Below are 24,927 nucleotides of genomic sequence, written 5' to 3' on the forward strand. Positions count from 1 at the left end.
TATAGTTCTAATATATAAATATATATAACCTTTTCGCTTTTAAATTAATACTTTGCGTAAATTTACCACGCTCGGAGTAATTTTTAATAATTCTACGTTAAATTCTACGTTAAACGTGTCCGAGTTTCATATTATAAATTTATTTACAAAATAGGAGCACATGAATATGCTCGTTACCGAGTTTAGATGTTAAAAAAACGGTGGCGTGTACTGAAAGACTCATAATTTTTTAAAAAAAATTTAAGTCATGTTTATCTATGCTCTCCATGGCAACTGTTTTTTTGCATTGTTGAAGCTTTATTAGTCACCATGGCAACGACTATTGCATTGTTGATACCTCGCAATGATTTTTTTTAATTCTGTTGGCTCACCGATCATTTTAATGCGGAGGATTATACTTTATTCTTACCCTGGAGACACCAGGTATTGGTATTGGCTATTTTTTGTTTAAATAAATGCGAATTTTAAGGCCCTTAGAAATCTAATGAATCCAATATTTCTTCCTATTATTTTAGTACTAACGTTTATTTTGTTTCACGTGTTGGTTTCCAAAGTTCGATTACGTGTTATCTTTATTGTGGTCCGAGGCACGACAGTGGCGCACCGACGGGGAGGGGCTTGTATGACGAGCAGTGCGGGAGTGTTCTGCCTGCAGACAGACGCAGCGGAGCACGGACGCATCAGCTATTATTTATTATTTAACTTCACGTCAGGGAAATTTCGTCGGGGTCGCTCATTAAAAGTAACTCACTGAGTTCCCAGCCAGGTAATGTTAAAATTTACTTTTAAATATATATTTTTCTTAATAATTACATTTTAATTGTTAAACGAACATAAAACCTTATAACAGAGCGTGAAGCTAAACCTTAACAATGCATGACCAAACATAGTTAAAAACACTCGACTACAATTCACTAAGAATCCAGGTTTGTTAATTATACAGAGATTTTATACTTTTTAATTATGCATTCGTAAATTTATGGGTTCTGAGTTTACTTTCTTTAAACTCTAAATTAAAATTATAATATTGGAGTTTTAACCGAATTTTCTATAACTTGTAAAGTCCGCAGCAAACATACTCTTCTGATTCTCACGCGCATTTTTATTTTGTAAAAAAATGGAATTAAGAACATTAAGGTGAAATAGAGCGTATAAAGTAAGAAGTTCAATTTATATGTAATAACGAAGAGACCCTAGCTAATTTATGGCGTAGGTTTCGTGGTAAATTTGTAAACTTACTAAGATTTATAACAGTAAAAAGTTATTTATATTTCTGAAAAATTCATAGTTCAAAACATTTGACGTAACATTCATGTTTTTTTTACTTCTCAGACTGTTAGATTAATTTGAACCCAGAACAGTTAGTTCACAATAAATACGTGTAAAATTAAATACTACAGCAGTTCCCTTTTTATAGGCTTAGTCTTAATAGAAATATCTGCCTCATTTAACACAGTCAATTAAGAAACAAACATGGAAACGTGGCTTCTTGAAGTCTATCAAGACCTACATTCAACTGTCTCCTGCAATAAGTTGCGACTTGCATCAGTGGCATGTTCAAAATTGCTCTGAAAGGAAGGGCAGCCCAATCGCTGTCATTCTTCCATGACAATATTACAGCCATTCCAAAGATATATTTTGCTAGTGACAATTTAAGCTAGTGCCGTGGGTCGATAATAAATTAATGTCACTTAGTGAAATTTCGAGAGTATTTTGTAGTTCTGTTTCGGGTGTAAGTTATAGTGGTGTTGGGGTGTAAGTTGTATTGGTGTTCGGTTGTAAGTTGTAGTGGTGTTGGTGTGTAATTTGTATTGGTGTTGGGGATTACGTTGTATTGGTTTTGGGGTGTAAGTTGTAGTGGTGTTGGGGTGTAAGTTGTAGTGGTGTTGGGGTGTAAGTTGTAGTGGTGTTGGGGTGTAAGTTGTAGTGGTGTTGGGGTGTAAGTTGTAGTGGTGTTGGGGTGTAAGTTGTAGTTGTGTTGGGGTGTAAGTTGTAGCGATGAACAGAGGTGCAACAGTGGCCCGCGGAAATTCGCAGGAGTGGAGGCCCCGCGTGGCCCGAGAGATTTGCGCATGGGTATTAAAGGACACATCATCTCCGGATAGGGTGCTTGTATGTTGTATACTGCTCATATGTTGGCCTTTATGCATGCAATAAGCAGAAAACTTTACAGAAAGTTTCACATAAAACATGGTTTTGACGTTTACGTTTATAAACCATGTTTCACAGTCAGGGTTTTGGAAGCGCAAAGGGATCAACGCCCCTGGTGATGGCTATCCCAGGGGGCTGTGTTCACAGCCCCGCGGCTGGCGCGTTGATGACGTCACGTGTGTCCCCCGCCACACAGTCGTCACGTGGAGTGGGACGTGACATCGGACCGATGCTGCGATCAGCTGTAGGCACACGCGTGATGGCGCCAGAGGGCAGACCACACCTCTGGCTCTGGGTTAGAGACTCCACACACGATCAGTCCGAACTGTCAGTTTGGACTTATCAGTTGAAACTGTCGTGTGTGTGCAAGGACGGAAGAATGATCAGTCGGAACTGACGGACTGACGAACTGATGGCTTGCCATCAGTAGGCTTGAAAGCCCTCAGTCCGAACTATAATGTGTAGGAACAGCGTCTCTCCAGTCCAAACTCTCTATCAAAAATATCAATCCACTGTCTATCAGCTGAGTGTCGCGGCAGACATCTTTGTTTATACTCATGGGTTGATTTGCTTTAATTTTTTCTAACTAAAAGTGCAACTGCAATTGTAACTTTCAAAGTTTCTTCCATACTCTATGATAAAACGCTTCATCCAACAGCAACTACAACCAGAAGGCTGATCGTGTGGGCAGCCTTTAGTGACGGTGTTGGTGGGGTTCGTCCGCGGCTCTTCACAGTCTGTAGCTTCACACTTGTAACTAGTCGTATTTTCATTTTCGTGCTTCAGATATTATATTAATTATTTGAAAGTCTGGAATGAAACTGTTCTTACTATTGAAGTTAATCCTTTTAAACAGGCCATTGTCCATTTTTAATTATTGCAACCAGGCCTGATTTAAAGTATTTTCTTAAATTTTTATATATTAGCTACATCAGAACTGTGGTGAGGAACAGAATTGAAAGTCTTACAATCTCTTAATATAAAAATAATGAATTGATTCTGCCTTACGTGTTTGGGTGTATGTTTACTTGTATTAGTACGTTTTGTAAATTGTAGAGATTACAGGAATAAATTGAATGATAGAAGAATAATTGTGAAATTATCCTTATCATTGTAACCACCACAGTCAGAAACAGACCACAGATTATTAATGATTTTAAACAGCCAAAGCTTTTGAATGTTTTATCATTTAGTTATCTTATTCTTTGTTTATGTATGATTCTTTTTAAGTCATTTTTACTTTACGACAGAATGCGACTGTTTTATTTACCTAAATCTTCCCTAACTATAAAATTTGAGTGCTCTTACCTCTCTTTTAAGCGAGTTTGTGTACAAAGAATGTCTCATGGTTGTTTTTGATTTTTAATATCACATCGTGATGTTGATTTGTAATGCTGTCATGACTTCTCCTTCATAATATGGAATACATGACTGACACTAAATCAAAATTTGTATTACACGTAGTTTTTTTCTAAGAACACATTAGAAAATGTAATATTAATATTTTATTATGTTTTAAAATGAAATATTTACCAGTGGTAATGATGGTCACCGATTACGTAGAAGCAAGTTTACACACCAAATCATGTTTATCTTTAATAACATGTTCGCAAGTTTCTGAATAAATGTTTTTGTTTCTAGTTTTGATTAGTGACAGTTTCAAAAATTATATACAATATTCCTAAACTTAAATAATAGGTTGATGTCAGTGATTTATTCGTGTATTCAAAAAACTGGACGAAAACTAAAACTGAATGAGTAAAAATATGATGGATGTCGTGGTAATTACGTGATTTTAATCACCATTAGTATGCAATAATCCCTCCATGTGTTGTGGCAGGAACACCCACGACAACATCAATAACCGGTTTTAGAGACTCTGAGCAGTGTGTGAGCGATGCATCCCTTGGAGTAGGCAACCCGCTTGCCTGGCGGGTTGCATGCCTGGTAGTTATGGGACCTGCAGTGTAATGTGGTCTTTTAAAATTCGTACTTCTTAGGGCGCTCTGGCGCTCTCCAGGCAGAACAGTAGCAGAGAACAGCAGAGACGACCGAGCAGAACAGAAGAGACGATGAAGCTACACATACTGCGACTACGACAGTAGCTACTGCGATCGCACTTGTGTCTTCGAAGTTCAACCAGTGCGACACCGCTGTCACGCTCGTCGTTCGAATCCTCATTCGACCACGTGGCAGCAGCGTCCGTACAGTCGCACGCTGTGCTATACAGAGTGCTACGAAAATTCCGTCTCGTTCAGCCATCTATCGACTTCAGTTTTGGAATGGCCGCTCGCCGACAATGCGGCCTCGCCAGCTGAATGCTCGTTCCACCATTGCTGTTCTCCATATCAGCTTTCGGCCATTGTGAAAACTTTCATCGATTTTCCTTGCGATTTTCCTCTGCCTCTCCGATAGACAGCTATTACTATTTTCTTTGCTGAGCTATCATTCTTTAACATTGAAATTTCACATGAATAATTTTGCTTAAAGCAACAATTCTCTCCAAAATAACGGCTGACACCCCTACCACGATGCACATCTGCTCTTCCAAACACATCTTCACTTCCCCTCAGGATGAACAAAAAGGGCAGCAACAATATCGGCCTCTAAAAGGTAGATTCCTTTGTGCTCTTCACCATGCCTTCGGGGCCACCCACCAGAATGTCCACAATGAGATCATCCGCAACACATCAGTCGCAAACAACAGTGGGAACCGCTGGGGGGGGGGTTCTATTGCCAGTAACAAAGATGCGGCCACCCCATCTCTAGAGAAATCCTGGCATCGCCGTAGTGATTTGGAGTGCTGGCATTCTTACCGTTGCATATGTCCATTAGGACACTTCAGACCCTCTCACTGCAACCGCACTCCGTCGTAATCCTCTAACGTCTTCGAGTCAACCATGGATTACTCCAGAGAGCTGAAAGAATACCGCATTTACAGGGAACTTCAGGAGCACCGTACCTCCTCCCAAATGTTCCAACGACCACAGAGTCAATCACCATCACCACATGCTCCCGACCACTTTCAACATCCTACTATTCCACCTCACCACCCCCATACCAACCACTCCATCTCTATTCTGTTATGGTGCATCCCGACTCCCAAGGTGCCCCAGTGCCTCTTTCATTCGCGCCACTTGGTACTCCCAGCTACCTGAACACATTGATTTCTTAGAAGGAAAAAATTCCTTCTCAACAAGAAAATGGTATTCTAGATTGGTTCCCCTGAGTCTCTGGCCATGCCGGATCACCCCTATTACTCCTCTTCTACCCTGATAATTCAAGTACAGGTTCATCCCCTTCCACCTACCAGCCACATAACGAAGCACCTCCTATCCTACAGCGGGCCCCTCCCACCAGCACAATTGATGGTCTAGACATAATTCAAATTGACCACACACCACTTCTAGCCATCAGTCACACTCTCAGTCATTGCCATCCACACTGGCTTCTCTTGTTTCTGCTACCACCCCAGCAGCCACTGCTTCTTGTCGCACCTCTGAGATGCAAGAATCACACTTTCCGATGGATGCCATAGAGGGTTTTCTGGGTAAAAAGCCAGAATATAGACTTGACAAAGCGGAATGACTGGACCGAAGGCCGTGCAGCAGGGTACCCAGAAGTATTTTTACCTCCTCCCAAGTTCTAACGCCACCGTGCACATAATCTGAGCAATTCAGAGAGCACACAGCCCGCAAGGCGTACCTTGGCAGTGGTATTGGTGGAATATTCTACTCGGATGCACCTTAAGGTACCCGAAAGACATTTTAAATAAATATCATATAGGCTAAAATACGTGCCAAAAAGAGATCGTGCTTACGTTAGCATCATCTGGGATTGCGGCAACATTAATGCAAGGAGGACGCACTGCTCATTCTACTTTGAGACTACCATTAAATGTTGCAGAGCAAGAATTTCCAGTTTGTAATATATCAAGAGCATCTGTACGAGGTTCAGTTTTAAAAGAGTGTAATGTAATCATTTGGGTTGAATGTACTATGGCGCATAAAAAATCATTCAAAGCATTACATATAACACTACAAGAACTCCAAGATAATTCATAATAAATGGGAGGCGAATTAGTTGTACGTTCTGGAGATCTTTGGCAAATACTTCCAGAAATTTTAAAATCAACTCCAGCAGACGAAATTAATGCATGTTTTAAACAATAATATCTCTGGCCTCAAGTGAAGAAAGCACATTTAAAAACAAAGATGAGAGGTCAACTTTCTTATGATGAAGAAGTGAAATATTTACCCAAAAATAACTTACAAAATGGTGAATGCACTTACCCAACTGATTGTGTAACTGGCCAAATTGAAGTATGAAATTATTTATGTATTGTCGCTAACAGCTCAGCGGAATTAATAGATCAAGTTTATCCAAACATTGTAGAAAATTACACAAATTCAAATTGGCTATTTAAAAGAACTATTTTATCAGTACAAAATAAAACCTTTGATGATAATTTAAAAATCCAAAACAAGATTCCTGGCAAGAAAAGAATATGTAAATCAGTTGTTAAAATGGTTGACACAAATGAAAGTGTCAGTTTTACCACTGAATTGTTAAATTCGAAGCATGTGCTCGGAATGCCATTACATTGTTTAAAATTGAAAATAGGATCACCAATTTTTTTTTAAGAATTTTGGATACACCTAGATAATGTTAAGGATAAATAATGACCTTGGAACAGTTATAAAAAAAATTATGCCAAAATCATGTCAGATAAAAATAAATTATTTGTTCCAAGAATTCCACTCATATCTACCAAACAGCCATTTCAACTTAAAGAACTCCAATTTCCAGTAAGATTAGCATTTAGTATGACTATAAATACTGCACAATGACAACCGTTAAGTTATTGTGATATTAATTTGCAAGAATAAAGCTTTACTTATGGGCATTTTTTGTAGCTTGCTTAGAGTAGGAAATCCAAACAATTTATATAATTATTCACCGAATCATATAATGACAAATATGTTTATACGCAATTATTGTCAGAGTTTATAAGCAAATATTGTGATAGCTTATAAGTAATTATTGTAATAGATTGTAAGTAAATATTGTAATAATTAATTAAGAATAAAATAATAATAAAAAAATATTAAAAATTAAAAAAAAATTTCTTTCGATAAATCTCGGTTAAAGTGCACGATATAATTTTACCCGGGAAATGCCGGGAATTGCCGCTAGTTTTGTTAATAAATATGTGCACTATCAATCTTTTTCAGTATATAAAAGGTAGAAACTCCGACACTGTAGGTTCATCTTCATTAGATCCGCAAGTAAACATTGAGCCCCCAGTGCATCCATAATACATTAATGAAAAAAATAATTTTCCTTCTAGAAATAAAATTATTTTTAGTTAAACCAGTACATGTGATGATGGAAAGCAACTTGTGCATGCAGCATAGGTCACATCGCTTTTTTTTTTTTTTTTTTTTTTTTTTTTTTTTTTTTTTTTAAGAGTGCGTGAACATTATTTCGGGTATAACTGTTTCGTATCCTTACAGAGACGGTTTAAAGCTTCTGTTCCTGGAGAAATTTTCCAAAATACCTTCGATGATGTAGCATGTTATAGAGAATAAATAAAAACATTGTTTTATTTAATACTCAGAAACTACGAGCGAAAAGCCTTTCTTAATGTCAAGACCAAAATTAAAGTCAAATGTTTTTTTAATTAACCAAAATATATATTGTATTACTTTAAAATGTTTTGTCTTACTTTAAGTACCACGTAGACGAAAATACAAACTGTTTTTTAATGGAAATCATTCCCGTAATGTAACTGGCCTTGGTACTCAGGAGGAGGCCGCATAAGACTTAAAGCGATTTGTAACATGACGTCCAGAAACTATGGGTACTTGAAGATGTGAAGGTGGTAAGTGGTGACTAAGATTGTGATCGTTCTGGGTTTCCTTCGATTCCTGTGCATGTGAGTGCGGATTATTCTCCTTGAAGCCTGATCGGCAATGGTATTTCACTTCAAGGCATACGCCGTGCAAACATTTTATAAATTATCACCTTTGAGAACAACCTTCAACCATTAATTTATATTAAAGACGTCTATAATTATTTGAACGAAATAATAATAATTTTTATGTTTTATTTAAAATAACTAAAGTTAGAATTTTTCAGATTTTACTAATAGAAAATAATATCGCAACAAATTGATTTAAAATTAAAAGCGCTTTTATGGAGTCAAAAATAATTTATCGGAAATATTTACAAAAGTTGTGTTTTGAGCCAAATTTATCCAATAAAACTTCTAATAATCAAGATATTTTGGTAGTATAAAATTTTTTATGAAATAAATGTTCATTACTTTTAATATGGCATTCAGAGACCTATATTTGTCTAATAATTATAAAACGTTTTTCTTTTAACCATTTTTTGTTTAAATTTGCACTCAATCACCTACACTTACTTCTGAAATAGTAAGTATATTACTAATATGCACATCATCAAAAAATTTTTAATGCATATATTTTATTTTTAGTTTCACTATTTATTCTAAATGATATTTTCTCGTGGCTATACAAAACTATGCGGATGATTTGATTACCTTTTTAAAAATCATACTCAAATAATTAAATTAATATTATATTTTGATTTTTGTATGCACTCAATTAAACCTTTAATGATTATTATTGGATTAAAAGATATTTATTTAACTAAATACGTTTTCTTGTATTTTTAAATACCAAAGAAAAAACAAAATTAAAATCCTAATTTTAACAGCAGCCACTGCATTGAATAATATTTGTGAAACTGAAACATATTAAGTACTGTTTTAAAGAAATACCAATTAAAATTTATATTAATTTTAAACATTTTTTTCAACCTATTTTAAAATGTTATAAAATTATAGTGATCCAAAAACTTGTATCGTGGTTCCTTTTATTTGATTATGTCCAATATTAAATTGATAGTAAATAATTTAAATGTGTGGACCTAGAAAATTAATGTAACAATAATTGTTGAAATTACATTAAATTCAATTTTTTTTATTAAACTTAATAGAGTACACTTTAATAGAGTATTAACTATCACTCAAAAAATACTGACTGAAAGTTAATGTTTTAAAATAATTCTTCTAGAGGTAAGAATATATAAATGAAGTAACTACATACAACCAGGTCCTGGCGGCAGCTGGCCTGCAGTCACGTGGTACAGCGTGTCTATCCACGCTCCGTGTAGGTGACTCGAGCACCCAGTCGGTGGCGGAAGAACCGACACTAACTGCCAGTTTGACCACACACTCGGTATCCGTGGAGGAGAAACACTTTATTCCAGAGACTGAGACATAGGCTGTATTGATTGTGAGAAGTCATGCATTAGCTATTATCAGGCAAACAAACTAGTAAAAATTAATTTAATTTATTTTTGTAGCTACATATTTTGTGCTGTGGCATACCAGAAATATTGCACATTCTAATTTATACATAAATTGATTTGTTTTATTACAAAACAGAATTAAGTGTGCTCGCACTGCTTAAATTTCTCTTCACAAGCATTTAGTCGTCAAGTAGTTTAATTAACATTTTAAACCAAACACTTTGCATTTGAACCCTTCCCCCCTCCACCCGGACGAGTTTTTTTTTCTGCCAGTAGTTATGGGCCCACCCAACAGACGTCGCCCTGCTGATCTCCCTCCTTGCTATATGGCTATATGGCCCTACCTCCACACGGCGGTGTAGGCACCTGCCCCCCCTCTCAGCCTCGTAGTAAATATAGATCTGCGGCGCGGGGGTGACGTCACGGAGTCATCACTGTGAGGGTGGGGGGAGACAGGGGAGATAGGGGGTCGTGCTGCGGTCGAGTGCGCTCTGCGGTCTACAGCCCTCCCCTCCCTCTCCCAGGGGGTAGAGAGCCCTTCAAAGCGCCGCGGAGTGATACGGCAGTCGTCCCGTCTGCTTCGCATTGTGCGCAGTCGTCCCGCAGCCGGAAACTAGGTTGCGAGAAGTTCTTCTTCAACTCACTTCTTTGTAGTTTTTTTCTTCTTTTTTATCAGAAACAAATTCACGCAGTTTGCTTTACGAGTTTTCCTATTGGATCTTGAACCCCTGGCCGAGTATCGATGCACCTACAGCACAGTGGCCTCGCGTACAAGCGAGGGACAACACACACATGGCAGCAGTCTCACGGCACTCCGCAAGCTTCCAAACGTATTGCAATCCAGCTGAGGAGATATCGAGGGAAATCTGCTCTCGATAAGTGACTGACAGTCTGGGTTTTTAATAAATACAATAAAATATATTAAATAAGCGGCCGTAATATGATAATAAATTTCTACCTTGAGTGAAAGATATTAATAATTTTGACAAAGCATAAGCAGTGCATATATGTATATATATATATATGTATATATATATATTCAATGGCATAAAGTTTTATAAACACTAGCGTGATAAGGAATAAAGCCTCGAATTAAGTAGTCTAGAAAACACCAAAAGATACAATTTAATATTACTTTTCATACGATAAGTATTATTTTTAAATTGTTTTACAAACTGAGCATAAGTTATTCTTTTAATGCTAACTTAATCTTGAAAAACGTTTAGGAACATTATTGCTTATTTCAACAAAATTACCATCTATAACGAGTAAAATTGCAGTGGCATTGGTATCATAAATATAGTAACCATAGCATTGGAGATGGAAATATTTTTTCATGTAAAAAATTTGAGACATCATAATTACTAAACCAGTTGTTTCAGTGCTTCGTGACATTGGATCGGTATGCTGAGTCACAAAGTCCACTCATGTCTACTACTGCATAGCGATTGAAGTGCAAAGTTTCAGTGGCTCACAGCTAGAATTGAACACAGGAGAATTTATTTTTCCGTTTAGAAACATGTCAACCAGCATGTTACTTACTTTTCATATAGACTATTAAAATTCAGCTTTAAAAGGTGATTGGCTCTACTTTAACGTGATTTTAAAACCCTACCTTTTATTTAACTGTTACTTTCACCAAAGACGTCTTAAAGTAGTTAGTGTCGATCAACACAGCGACAAAACTGATCCATGAATTTTTTTCACAATTAAAAAAAAAAAGTGGTTTCTTCAAGGAAATGACTGAAAATACAGTAAGTTCCGTTATTGATTTTTGAGCTGTTTCTAAGTGGAAAGTAAATTGCAGCTTCATTCACCTAAATTCTAAACTAGATTCCCTTGATTGCTTGAATCGATTCTGTTAACTCAGCGTACCTTTTTGTTTCCAGAAGCTGCTATGACCTGGGTTTAGGTATGTTTCTACGCATTACTTATTTATTTTTGCACGATAGGTATTGATCACTTCAACCACAGGGCGTAAGTTAACAATATGCTGTACGCAACTGACAAGGTACACATTCACTTAAAGTCCCGAAACAGTTAATGTATTTTGGATGTGAAACAGTTCTGGAAAAATCTTTTTTGAGATTAAAATGTGCTGATTTGTAACAGAAACTAATAACTTGTTACATTTTATTTATATTATAAAACTGTATAAAATAAACTGCACGTGAAATCTTATCTTCCAAAGGAAGAAGATGCTAGTAAGATAACCTGATTGACTAGTTTTAAGGATAGCCACTATGTAAACACCTCCGGTGTCCGAGTCAGTCAATGCACAGACCGCTTGCTTCTCTGTGCCGGGAGTCGTGACGAAGCAACACTCGCTTGTCTCGTGTCTCCGCGAGCCGCACAGACGTCCACGAGGAAGTAATCTCACTTCGCCACGTAATCACGCATTGTGCAGTCGCGCAGTTTTCAAACAGGACGCTGGATTGTTTAAAATTCAGTGGTTCACGCCGTCTATACACACACGCACACACCAACATATATATATACATATTTGTGAGTGTGTTCTATTTTACTTTCCTCATGTTTCATCGATTCAATAAAAATTTCGTAACTTGATTTATGTTTCTGTACTAGAGATATTTAACTCTTGCATGTTTAATACAAAGTCCTACTTTTGCAAACACTAGCTCTAACCACATGCCCTAAATTGAAAACTACAAAAAAACTCGCAAATTATATACCGCATTGAAGGAAAAAACTTATAACGTAAAATTTATATTATTTAATTCAATTCTATACCACAATTATACTCAGTGTTTATATAATATTAAAAATTATTTCCCTTATTCTTAATTAAATTAAATATTTCTCAAATTTGTTTATTTAACTTCAATTTTTTTCAGGTGTCCTTATCCTTCCGGAAATTAATTTTTTTTTAGTTTTTCGAAGAGTTTTTTTTACTAACAATCGTACTTGACTTCCACTCCAACTGTAAAATTGCTCAATGAATTTTCAAATTATGTAAATTTTATTTTTAAGTTGTAAAGGTAATAATTTTTAATATTGGTAGCAACGAAATAATAAACTGCAATATTCTAAAATTAATAGTCACACCAAAGCAGTTAAAATGACCCACACACAATATAACATGTTTTGGTCTTCTACAAAAATAAGAAAATTCATCGTAATAGTATCCTTACCATTTATGCATCTTTGGAAAAAAAACATTATAGGTTTAAAAAGTTCAACATCAAATTTGGTTTTATATTACCATATTAATCATGTTTTAAACTAACGCTTATTTAAGTTAAAATTAGTTGGCAAAATCTCTTACTTTATTCAGTTACTAATAACATAATCAGCGCTATCTTCAAAGAGTAATTTTGCAAAAAAAAAAAATATAAACTTTTAGTTATGTTTAATGTTTAACGCTATGAATATTTTTTTAGTTTAGAAAAAAAATAATTTTATAAGATTTATTTGGTGTTTGGGTTTTCAATATATTCTAAATCAAAACTTCTGATTCCTGAATATTGAGGCTCTAACTAGCCCTTTCTTAAAACCATACATTTCAGATCAGACAATAGTTTTAAAATATTAATAAGAAAATAAATTTACGCAACTTAAAATATGTACTTCATATTTGCCTTAAGGAAATACGCTCTTAGTATATTCCAGTTATGAATTTTTTTTTTATTTGAGACATTAAAATTCTTATGCTTTTCATTTTTATTTATTTAACTATTTGGTGCTTTTAAGGGGACCTTAAAATTTAACTTATAGTCAAAATAGTGAAAATATTTAATAACATGTATGTTGTAAAACAGCGCTATGCTGCGTTTTTATGAGTTTCGATCTGGTTGAGTGATGGTTTACACGTGGCCGAAGTGTTTAAACTATTAACATTTTTTGGAAAAAATTGTATTTCATCTCTTCTAGTAGAAATACCAGTAACATTTATTATATTCGAATTTGTTTTATGTGTTTCCAATATATTTAAAATGTATATTATTAGTTAAAAAAATTAACTTTACTTATTTTTTTAAAAACAATAGTATTTTGCTTATACTGCCGTATTTTTAAATTCATTTAGCATTAAATTATACAAGAAAATTATGAAAATATTCTAGATAGGAATTTAAAATATTTTAAATAAGCTAAAGTTTTAAATCATAATAATTTACTGCATTTCAAGACATTTTAAATTGGATATTGAAGTGAATAAACGTTCTCGTTTGAGAATCAAAATAAAAGATTTTATTTTATACTAACCATTTACCTATTTTTAGTAAAATAATTTAATCCAAGCACAAAGAGATCAAAATAAGAGTAATTTGAACATCACAGTTAATTAGTTTGAAATTCAAAAATTATGAACAGAGAAAAAAAATTATAAATTACTCAAAACGTGTGGCGAGTCAAGCTACTGTAGTGTCTCCTGGCTTCCCCTGCCTGAGGCCTCTGATTATTGTGTGTATAAGTGCTGCTGTATAAAGCGTTCCGGGAGAAGCATCATCCCTGAGTGGTAGGCCACCCGCCAGGCAGCACACAGAAGCCACTGGTAAAACAGAAGCCTCGGTTAAGAGAAGCATGGTAGTGCTCTGGAAGCGCGGAGAGCTCCGAGCGAGCTGGTCGGGTGTAACCTCGCTTCAAGCAGCAGGAGTCTCCGAGGGTCTGCCGACCACAAGACTGCTGTCTCGCCCTCGCTCCAGGTCACTACCCCACCCAGTGCGTCACTACTTATGGTATGTCATCGTCACTATATTCCACATTCGAGTTGGGAGATGGAAATATTTCTGCGAGCCAGAAGTCTGACTTAATTTTCGCAGGCTTGGGTGTCCGAATTTCCATAAGAGTGATGCTTCTGGAACTTTTTTTTTTTTTTAGATCTCCCACGTTTTTGACTGATTGTGAAAAAGCGACGCATGGACTTAGCATACTTGTGTGGGCTGCCTGGTAACGATTCTGTGAGATGGAGTGGCGAGGTGTCGACCAGAATAACCACTTTGATGCTAATTAAGGTTGGTGGTGGTTTACAAGTTGTTACGAAGAATCGTAAGTGATGTAAAAGGTATATTTTTTGTTATGTAAGAATCAGTGCTATGCCTATACAAGATCATAGCGGTTTCCCGAATAACATTTTTAAATTTTACGACCTTGTCTCAAAGTTTACATATTTTTAGTTTACCATTGCTTACTTCGTTGTCGTAACAACACTTATTAAGTGTCAAGAGACATTGTTTGGTGTGCTTTACTCGGCTGGATTGGAAATGAGAGTTCGCTGATAGCAATATTTGCTTCGTTTGGAGGCCCTGTGCCATATGAGAAGTTTGTGGTAATATTTTCGTAGGAGTTGTGCAGGAACTGCCACTGAGTTCTGACTGGATGATCGGTTCTATTTGAACTGCAGGCTGGGAGACCTGTTGGCTGTCCTCCTGGCCGAGATCCATCGACTAAGACTGGTTGCTCCCGACACCAAAGACTGTCAGTAGGACCTTTCTCCAAACCAATTATGCAGGCGAGTTTCAGTTTTGTCATAGGCACCGCTAGTTGGTGCGCTTGTTGTAGCAGATTTAAATCTAGTCAATTTTTTTTTTAGCTTGTTTAGAGATTGTAAATTTTTGTTTATTGATTAGAATATTTTACTTTTAAAACACATGTTTTGAAATTGTTCTTTGTAGGCACTTAATATCCCTGTTTATTGATAATATTTAAATTATTTGAAATAAATTATGTTCTTTTTCCACTATCTGCCTAACTCTATTCTGTTACCCAGTTCCACGCTTTGCCAAAATACAAACTAATCCCGCTGAGAATAAATATTCTAGAAAAAGAGATCTAGGATTGAAATGCACATATGTTTAACTTATTTCAGCATTTAGAGTATACTTAAAAATGGTTTTATTAGAACAAAAGAAAGAAAGTGCGTAAAAGAGTTCTTGGAATAAGAGTAGGGCCAACATACTTGTAAACCATTATTAAATGCATTATATTATTCACGATGAAACCAACTAAATAAGCATGTGCAAATGGCTAGATAGTTTAGGATACTTTGAGGTCAAGCGTAAGGGATTCTTTAACGTTCAAATATTCATGAGTTTTACTGATGTCAATTTTTGTTTTGTTTATTCATGAGTTCACCAGAAGGTCAGAGAACTGATCGGGGAATAAACGAATCAAATCTGTTCTCTTTAGCGAACACAATCATGCTGGACTGGTTACAGGAAGCTTTACACAGGGCGAAGCACTCCCCTACAAATCAGTGACTTCGACCAGAGGCCTGGTACATGAACCGAACTAAAGCCTCACGCCCTGGCGAACTACGCACTTGAATCATTTATAGCCGGAGGACCGACCACGTAGCGCGCCATCCCCGGACCACAACACAACTCCAGGCGGGGCGGGGGGGGGGGGGGGGGTTGTAACGATCACTTTGAACTGCCTGTCAGCCTAGAGATTTAGGTGTTATTGTTTTTAATTTTTTATGAACTCGATTTATTCACAAAGACAATACAAATTTCAACAAATTCGACACTTGCTTCACCAAAATAATGTCATTTTGAATGATACATGACACACTTGTACAATATAATAATTTGTAAAAGAACATATCTGGGACAAATAAAAATAAATCAGCAAGTATACGTTAGTTTGAAATAATAACAATGGCGTAATGTAAAATTAGTAACTAATAACAGTTGCAATACAAAAAAAAAACCTTTTTCCAATATTTTTGGGTACATTCATTTGGTTTTAACTCCACACTAAATAAATTATATATATGATATTAAGTATATCAAAAGATTAAGTTTTTTGTAATGTGAGTATTAATTTGATTAAATTTCTAATGAATGTCGTGACTGTTTGTTGCATTACGGTTCTTTATGTTGTATTAGCCTGCATTTCTATGCTGTATGTTATATTTATCTGCTTTTCGGTGTTATTTCGGCTTTACTGCAATTCACCATATAATATTTTCCGTATAGGGCAATAAAACTGTCTAAATAACGCGTTATTGCCCACGCAGTCAACTCTTTATTGGGGCTATAAAATCGTGATGCTTTTTGTATGTAAAAGTTTTAATGCAGAGAGGGTTAATTGCCCGTGAAAGTACATTATAAAACAAACTTAATATGCATCTTTTTAAAAATAGAACTAAGAGATCTTTTTACGCCAAATTTAAACAAAAACTAGTTGGTTTACGTACGAGGGTAATGAGAGTTGTACCGGCAAATTGGATGCCATTATCAGGAGCATGCTCAGACGACAAAATATCAGTCCCATAACTAGACAGGTTCCTACAGTAATAAAATTATTTTCTGACAATAATGTGACCACGTATTCGCACAAGCCTGAGTAAAGTATCTCAAAGGGAACCGATCAGAGAGAAGTGTAATGACGAGTAGGCATGTCTTAATGATATTCGGAGCAAAGATTATCTATATAAATACAAATGTAAATGTTCGTCCGTTCAAAATCTTAAATCTGAGAAAATTCTTCAACGATTGCTTTGAAATTTTGACAAAGCATTGCATTTATACACGCTCGTGGTTTTATACGCCTATGCCACAACTGTGATAGGTAAACAGATATATGGAAATATAGATAGGAAAAACATATATTTTTAATATTTTCATTACTATAGAGTGATATAAATAAAGATATATAGAGAGATGTATACATATGTATATAGAGGAAAGAGGGCGATATAAAGAGGGAGATAAAGATATATAAAGAGAGATATATATGTAGCAAGATATATATGGATAGAGAGGTATACATAGATAGAGACATAAAGAATTAAAGGGCGATTGAGAGATGCTTTTTATATGAGTACCTATTTCAAAAAAAAATTAAAAAATATTGATTTCAGGCATTGCAACGCATGCCGGGCATTAGCTAGTCATTATATAAATTTAATGCATCGGAATAAGTTTGCAGGTTTGCTGTTCCTGGATTGAAGGATTTAGAAAATGCATAAATAAACTGTATCATCAAGTACAGTAAAATCAATTATTTATAAAATGAGCGCAATTTTCATTGCTCGTTATTGAAGTGTACCATCTAACCTATCACATCACAAACTATCTATTAACATAATACATATTGTAATACAACACTTATAAAATTATTGAATTTACATTAATTATTGTACATCATTATTTCACAACGTATTTATAACGTATTAGAAAAGCTACATGGCAGTGCATCGCGCCGTTCAGGACGACTGTTGGTGGAACAAAGGGTAAGAGCTGTCTACACTTTCTCCCGTTCTCTCTGTCACGTCACACGCCACGGAAGTGTGTGCGCTCGCCGACAGACTGCAGCACTAGCGCCAGCAGCAGGCCGCAACGCGCGCTTCTCCCTGCTTCCTGTCACACATTTCCGTTCTTTCACTCCCGCCGCGTCCACGACATTACTCCCACCAACTGCCGTTTACCGAGAGCTGAGATACTACATATGAAAAACATGTTCAACATTTTTAAATGAGCTTAGTGAAACAGCTACCATTTTTACTGCAGTAGTGTACTATAATTTCATAACTACAACAATGCGGTTTTAAACATTAGTGTTCTGACATGGCCCAGCACCCACTGTTCAAGAGTGACGAGTCTGGCCTAATAGTCTCTGTTTTGCCATGCTTGACTTGTTCCTCCTGTTCCAATCCATGCAAAACTCTCGGGAGGGCAGGTCAGTGGGCCACGCATTTAAGACCATCTTTTTTTGACGTCATTATGCCACACACAGCAAGTGTTTATTATTAATTGCTCTAATTAGCTATTATCCCGAACGTACGTTCGACGAATCTTTGCGCCCGATAATAAATATAAAAATATGTTTTGTTCATGGCTCAGGTTTCTGTTGGGGGATTTCCATAAAAGTATTTCACATCAAGCAAAGGTCTCGTTTGCAACTAAAACTTATTGCAAATAAACCACATGCGCAAATTATTATTACATGGGTCCCATCCAATGCCCCCAAAAAATGTATTGTTAGCTCTTCTATAAAAGGTTACACCGACTTTAAACCCGTCTTCAATCGTTTGTAATTTCATGTAAAAGTTCCTCAGCTCTATCCCTATGGCTTCGCATCTTTCTTGTACTATAGAACCTAGTAAGGTTCTTCGAATAAAAATTCAAATTTAATGAACAAAATTAGCAGCCTATAAAGAGTACCTGAAATAAAGACCACGGTTAATAGATTCAGTACAAAATATTCATCTTATAATTTAGGTAGTTTGCTACCAAACAGTTGATAAAATATTTTTCATATATGCATTTTAAAGTGATGCTGTTTTGGATTAATGTAGTCATGTAACATTAGTTTTAAATGTTTGTAATAACTAAATTTGAGTTAGCTCATTGTTAACCAGGCAATAAACACTGCATATAAGACTCATCAAGGCGTCTTGTTCACAGACTAGCGTTTCAAACTTCTGGAAGAGACTTCAAAATGATTTATGGAGGCAAGAGTAGTATATAAATGGCGATACGGGGACAATGTATTTCTTAAGGGACTGTGGCTTGGTGGCATACCAATCGTCAGGAATCGGCCATGTTCGGACGTGTTCGCCTCTCGTGCCTATGATCAGAACCTCACCGATACTTCGCTTCGAGCCTTGGCCGAGGACGGACGCGTCAAGCGGAGCTGCGAGATTCCAGGAACAGCCTGTTTGCTCGCACACAGGCCAGGTGGTATTCCCAGGTTTTTTCTAAGAAGTGTAAACGTGCAAAACAACCCGGGTTGTAGCTAACCCTACAGCCTAGCCACAACCCGGCTTAATACCGGGTGCGTGGTCAGTGGGTGTTAGTGCGTTGTAGGGTGTAACTAGCGACATGACTGATCAGTTAAGTGACGAGCAGGTGATGCAGGAGTGCATCGATGTGCCCCTGCCGAGCGACGACGAACAAGAAATGTCTAGCGACGACGGCTTTACAACAGTCGTCTCAAAAAAACAAAAAACGGGAGGAAAGGACGAAAGACTGCGCCCCCCACTGACGAACCCCGCGATCGCCAGGCAGCAGGCCGAGCGACTTCGCAAGCAGCCCGTCAGAAGGGCAAACAACTCGGCCAATCAAACGGCCGCCAACACGCCCGCAGGTTCGAGCCCTGCCCCGCCAAACCCTGCCCCTCAGGCAAAGAAAATGCAGGTGAAACCCCTGTATGTATTTGTTGATTCTGGCCACAGCTACCCGGCCATTAAAACAGTGCTGGATGCAGCACTGCAGGAGCGCTGGTCGTGCGTCAGTCGCGGCCATGACCAGCTCATGATTCACACTGCCACTGTGGAGGAGTACCACAGGGCAGTGCGTGCACTGGAGCAGGCCGGAGTGCAACACTCTGTGCTGCTGCAACGGGACGAGATCCCGAACAAGTTTGTGTTTTGTCGAGTGCATAGCAGCACCGACAAACAATTCATTCAGGCCGAGTTCGCCGCAATGGGTCTTCCAGTGCCGAACTTCTGGTTTCTGTACAACAGGCAGACAAGGCAGCCTATAAATAAGTTAGTCGTAGAGCTCCCGAAGGCCGTAAATCCAGAAAGGATTTACGACCTGAAGTCATTCGGAGGCCTCAGCATTCGTGTTGAGGACTATCGACACCCCAAAGGCCCCCTCCAATGTGGCAACTGTCAGAGGTTTGGCCACCCCGCAAAAGGCTGCAGAGCCTCCCCTGTGTGCCGATGGTGCAGCCAAGGGCACAAAACCGAGGTTTGCCCCCAGGGAGGTGACAGGACGAAGGCAAAGTGCGCGCGATGTGAAGGCCCGCATTGCGCCAATTACAGAGGCTGCATGGCCTACAAGAGGGAGAACTGGCGTCACCTCCCGCAACAGGAGCGGAAAGACAGAGAGCTGCAGTCCAAACGCGCATTGCGCGAAAACAAGCGAGCAACAGCCGCGGCTCAAGTCCGCCCGCCCCCACAACAAGCCGGCCCCTCAGGCTACTGCCCCCAGCCCCCAAGGCAGCCGTGGCGAGCCCCGAGCTACCCCGCCCCCCCGCAATGGCAGAGCCCTAACCAATATTCAGTGCTGAGCGATAGGCATTAACTGGAGTATCCTGTCTTGGCAAACCCACCCAGACCTAGAGGCCAGCCCCTGCCCCAGAGGCCCCCGAAGAAACACCATTCGGGGCACAAAAACGGTAAAGGCCGGGCGCAAGGTCAAGTGATGGATCAGCCAGGTACTAAGGCGCCACCCAACTCCACCACTCCCCACAGTGATTCCAAGAAAGTCGCGCCTGGGCAACAACAAGCCAGCCCGTTGCAGACTGACTCACCAACAGTAATGCCAACTGCTTCACCGCAGCTAAATCCCGCGGAGAAGCCAGCGATGGACGCGAGCGACTTTCTGAAGCTCGTAGGCCAATCGGATGCCATTACACAGGACCCTAACCTGGCACACGTCCTGGAACCAATGTGCATTTTAATGGCTATTTGGTGTAATCCGTCCAAGTCAATAGAGGACAAAATAAAAGCCACCACGGGCTTCGTGACAGCATTAGCGGCCAGCTTTAATGCTGCACACCCTTAATTTAGGTTCTGCCATTAATACTACCCCCGTAGACAGTAGATTAAGTACCATCCTTTACTGGAATGCGCGAGGAATTAGAAATAAAATAATCGAATTTACCGATCATTTAATTAAACATAATATTATAATCGCGGCGATAAACGAAACACACTTAATTCCAACAGATCGTCTAACTATCTTAAATTACACTATTTATAGGCGCGACCGCGATACCAGAAGTGGAGGGGTTGCCCTACTAATTCACAGAAGTATACAACATAGTGAATTTCATTTACCTGAATTTAAAAAATTAGAAGCTGTGGCAATTACTTTTAAAGTCAATAAACAACAAATTGTGCTTATTTCGATGTATGCACCACCGGGCAGGTCACTAACTGAAAACGAGCTGGACATCTTATATGGCTCAGCTCCCACATTCCTAGCAGTCGGCGATATTAATGCCAAACATAAAGACTGGAACTGTCGGAGCAATACAGCCAATGGCCAACTGCTGCAAAGACACGAGTCTAACAAAAATTATCAAGTACATGCTCCCTCAGAGCCCACTCACGATAGCGGAGTACTAAGGTACAACCCCGATATTTTAGATATTGCATTAAATAAGAGAGTTCAAACGGGATTCGAACTCAGAGTCTTTCACGAAATGTCGTCTGACCACTTTCCAGTACATCTACTATTCGATGACGTGGACACTGACATCAGTCCTCCGAGAAAAATTAAAGACTACAAGAAAGCCGACTGGAGAGGCTTTCAGACATATTTAGTCGATAATTTGCCTGCAGCCGATGCTGCCAACTTCAAAACAAAAGATAACATCGAATCAGCAGTCACTGAACTTACAGTTAAAATTCAAACTGCAATTAACTCGTGCATCCCAGAAAAGGTGGTTAGATTTAAGCAAGATGAACTGCCGGTGTATATTAGGGATTTAATTTCTCAGAAAAATAGATTAAGGCGCGAATATACTCGACGTAGGCAGCGCGACATTAAAGCGAGAATCAATGAATTACAGAAAATAATTTCCGATGAAATAACTCTATGGAGGAGCAGCCAATGGGAGACGAAAGTCTCTCAGCTACAGGTGCAAGATGGTAGCACCTGGAGTATGACAAAGCGATTCCTTCATAAGATAGATAAAATACCTCCGCTACAAACACGCACTGGGTTCGCTTTTACACCGACAGACAAAGCACAAGCCTTCGCGAATACCCTTGAATTAGCCTTTCAACCTAATATCGAACCCTGTGACCCGCAATTTAATGCCAGAATATACAGAGACCTTACAATTAAACTTAATCAGCCTTTAACCTCAAAACCTTACTTAACTCAATCTCAGGAAGTTAAACAGGCTATCAGGCGTATGAAACCACGTAAGGCACCGGGAAACGATGGCATTCAGGCAGTAGTCCTTAAGAAACTGCCCGATGAAATTTTGGAATACCTAGCTCAATTAATAAATGGAATACTTAAACTACAGTATTTTCCATCGCAGTGGAAAGAAGCGAATGTGATAGTTTTTCATAAATCCGGAAAAGATAAGACACTGCCCCAAAATTATAGGCCCATTAGTCTGCTGAGTACATTGTCAAAAGTAGCTGAATGCATAATTCTACAGCGACTAAATACTCACATTAAAGAAAATGACGTACTGCCGGACGAACAATTTGGTTTTCGCAGCGCGCATTCAACAACGCATCAACTGGTCCGTATGACAGAACAAATAATAACTGCGTTCAATCAGAATAGCTATAATCTCGCAGCGTTTTTGGACATAGAAAAAGCCTTTGATAGAGTACTTCATGAAGGCTTAATTTATAAATTATATAAAACTGGCTTCCCCGATTGTTATATTAAATTACTGGCCTCGTATTTAGAAAATAGATCGTTTAGAGTCACGACAGAAGGAGCACAGTCCGATTTAAAAATAATTAAAGCAGGAGTCCCACAAGGCAGCATCTTGGGGCCGGTTTTATTCAATATTTATATCCACGATATGCCTAAGCCCGCACACCGATCAGTTCAGTTTGGCTGCTACGCGGACGATACGGTATTGTTTAGCAGATCTAGTATTCTAGAACTCGCAGCAGACAGATTACAAACCGCGTTAAACTCAATAGAACAGTGGTGCACAAAATGGCGAATTAAGGTAAACCCTACTAAATCAGAAGCTATAGTTTTTACGCGTAAACATCTCCCGCCACTTGAAGATAGACCACGACTAACACTTTTCAATGAACAAATTCCTCACAAAAATGTGGTTAAATATTTAGGCGTACACATGGATAGGAAACTACTATGGCGCGATCACATAGAGGCGAAAAGAAAAACAGCTTTCACTAGGCTCATGACCCTCTACCCCGTCATGAGCAGACGTTTAGGTAGCTCTGTTAAAAACGGAATAATAATTTATAACGCACTAATAAAACCAATAATCACGTATGCAGCGCCGGTGTGGGCAACAGCAGCGGAATCTCACTTAATCAAGCTACAGAGAATTCAGAATAAGAGTATTCGTATTGCGACAGATGCGCCTGTGTATTGCCCCGTAAGGGCTATGCACAGAGAGCTCAAACTCGAACTTTTAAAACATTATTATTTCCGAACTGCGCAAAAATTCTATGATAAATGTGCCATAAGCAGAAACCCATATATTTCATCACTGGGCGAACAAGATCCAGAGTTGCATGGAAAATATAAAATGCCAAATTCAATCTTGGCTCACAGACCTCCGTAGTGTGCTGTGGCTGGCTGAGCGATCGGCCAATCAGTCTCCCGCGAGTTGAAACTTAAATTATAGACATTAACGAATAATTTGCTTATTCAAAATGGTCCGAAGCACGCAGGTGTAGGTTCGGCTCCCGGGAGTTCACTGCCTGTTGTGTTAGGGCTGACTCCCTATGTACGATGGGCATGGCCCGCCTGGCAGGCTTCACCTCCAGTGCCGGTTGTGTTTCTGAAAGACATGGGATTTTGAATTACAAGCTTGCAACAATGCCAGAATGCGAATAGGTCTTGACTTAATTCACCTGTAACTGTATACACCGACAGTTCCTCTATATTTAACTAGTAGTATAGTAATAGATATTAGAGATTTGTAAATTAGTAATAAGTCCTAGATACTAAGTAATAGTCATCAAAAATATATATTTCTAAAATAATAATAAAAAATCTAAAAAAAATAAAAAATAAAAAAAAACATTAAAAAAATTAAAAAAATATATATATTTTTAGTTCTTATTTTAGTTTTATCTTAAGCACTGCACGTCCATCCCTGAGTTGGGTGTTTGCATATTTCGTAACGAAATGCCTAGTTTGTAAGTCATTTATCTTTTTTCTTTTTTTTCTGTTTTAGTTTCTTAGTTTTTTAGGTGCTGACTGGCGGCGGAGTGAGTGGTCAGTGCAACCACTCACCACCAGGGGCGCTTGCGTCCCTGGTCACTAAATCCAGTCCTGGATAAAAAGCAAAGCGGACTACGAGTCCAAGTTCCCAACCCCCGCATGGTAGACTCTTTTCTACTCTGTCCAACACTTCATCCAGACCATCCTCTGTCTCCTGTAAACTCCTACACGTAATGCATGCCAATTTGCATCCCGCATGAATGTGCCCAGGGTTTTCCCTGTGTCTATGCAGGTTTTACCTGGGCCCAACCTATCTCTAGTTATAGTCTAGATTTAAGAGTGAGGGGAGTTAGTCATGGCGCCAATCGCTGCCATGGCTGGCCAATCCCCTCCTAGCACATGATGCATGCGACCCTCTCCTTGCATGGCTAATCCCAGCATGACTAGGCGTATAGGCTTCGGCCTGAGACGCACCTAGGTCCCTCCCTAACCCGGACCCCTCCAAAATACACTTAGTTTTAGTTAGGTTAGGAAAAAAAAAAAAAAAAATCAGAACCTCACCGTTCATTTTTGATGACGTCACATCCGCCATCTTGGAATCCACAATATTTTTAAA

Source organism: Bacillus rossius, assembly GCF_032445375.1.
Source record: "Bacillus rossius redtenbacheri isolate Brsri chromosome 4 unlocalized genomic scaffold, Brsri_v3 Brsri_v3_scf4_1, whole genome shotgun sequence".
NCBI lineage: Eukaryota > Metazoa > Arthropoda > Insecta > Phasmatodea > Bacillidae > Bacillus > Bacillus rossius.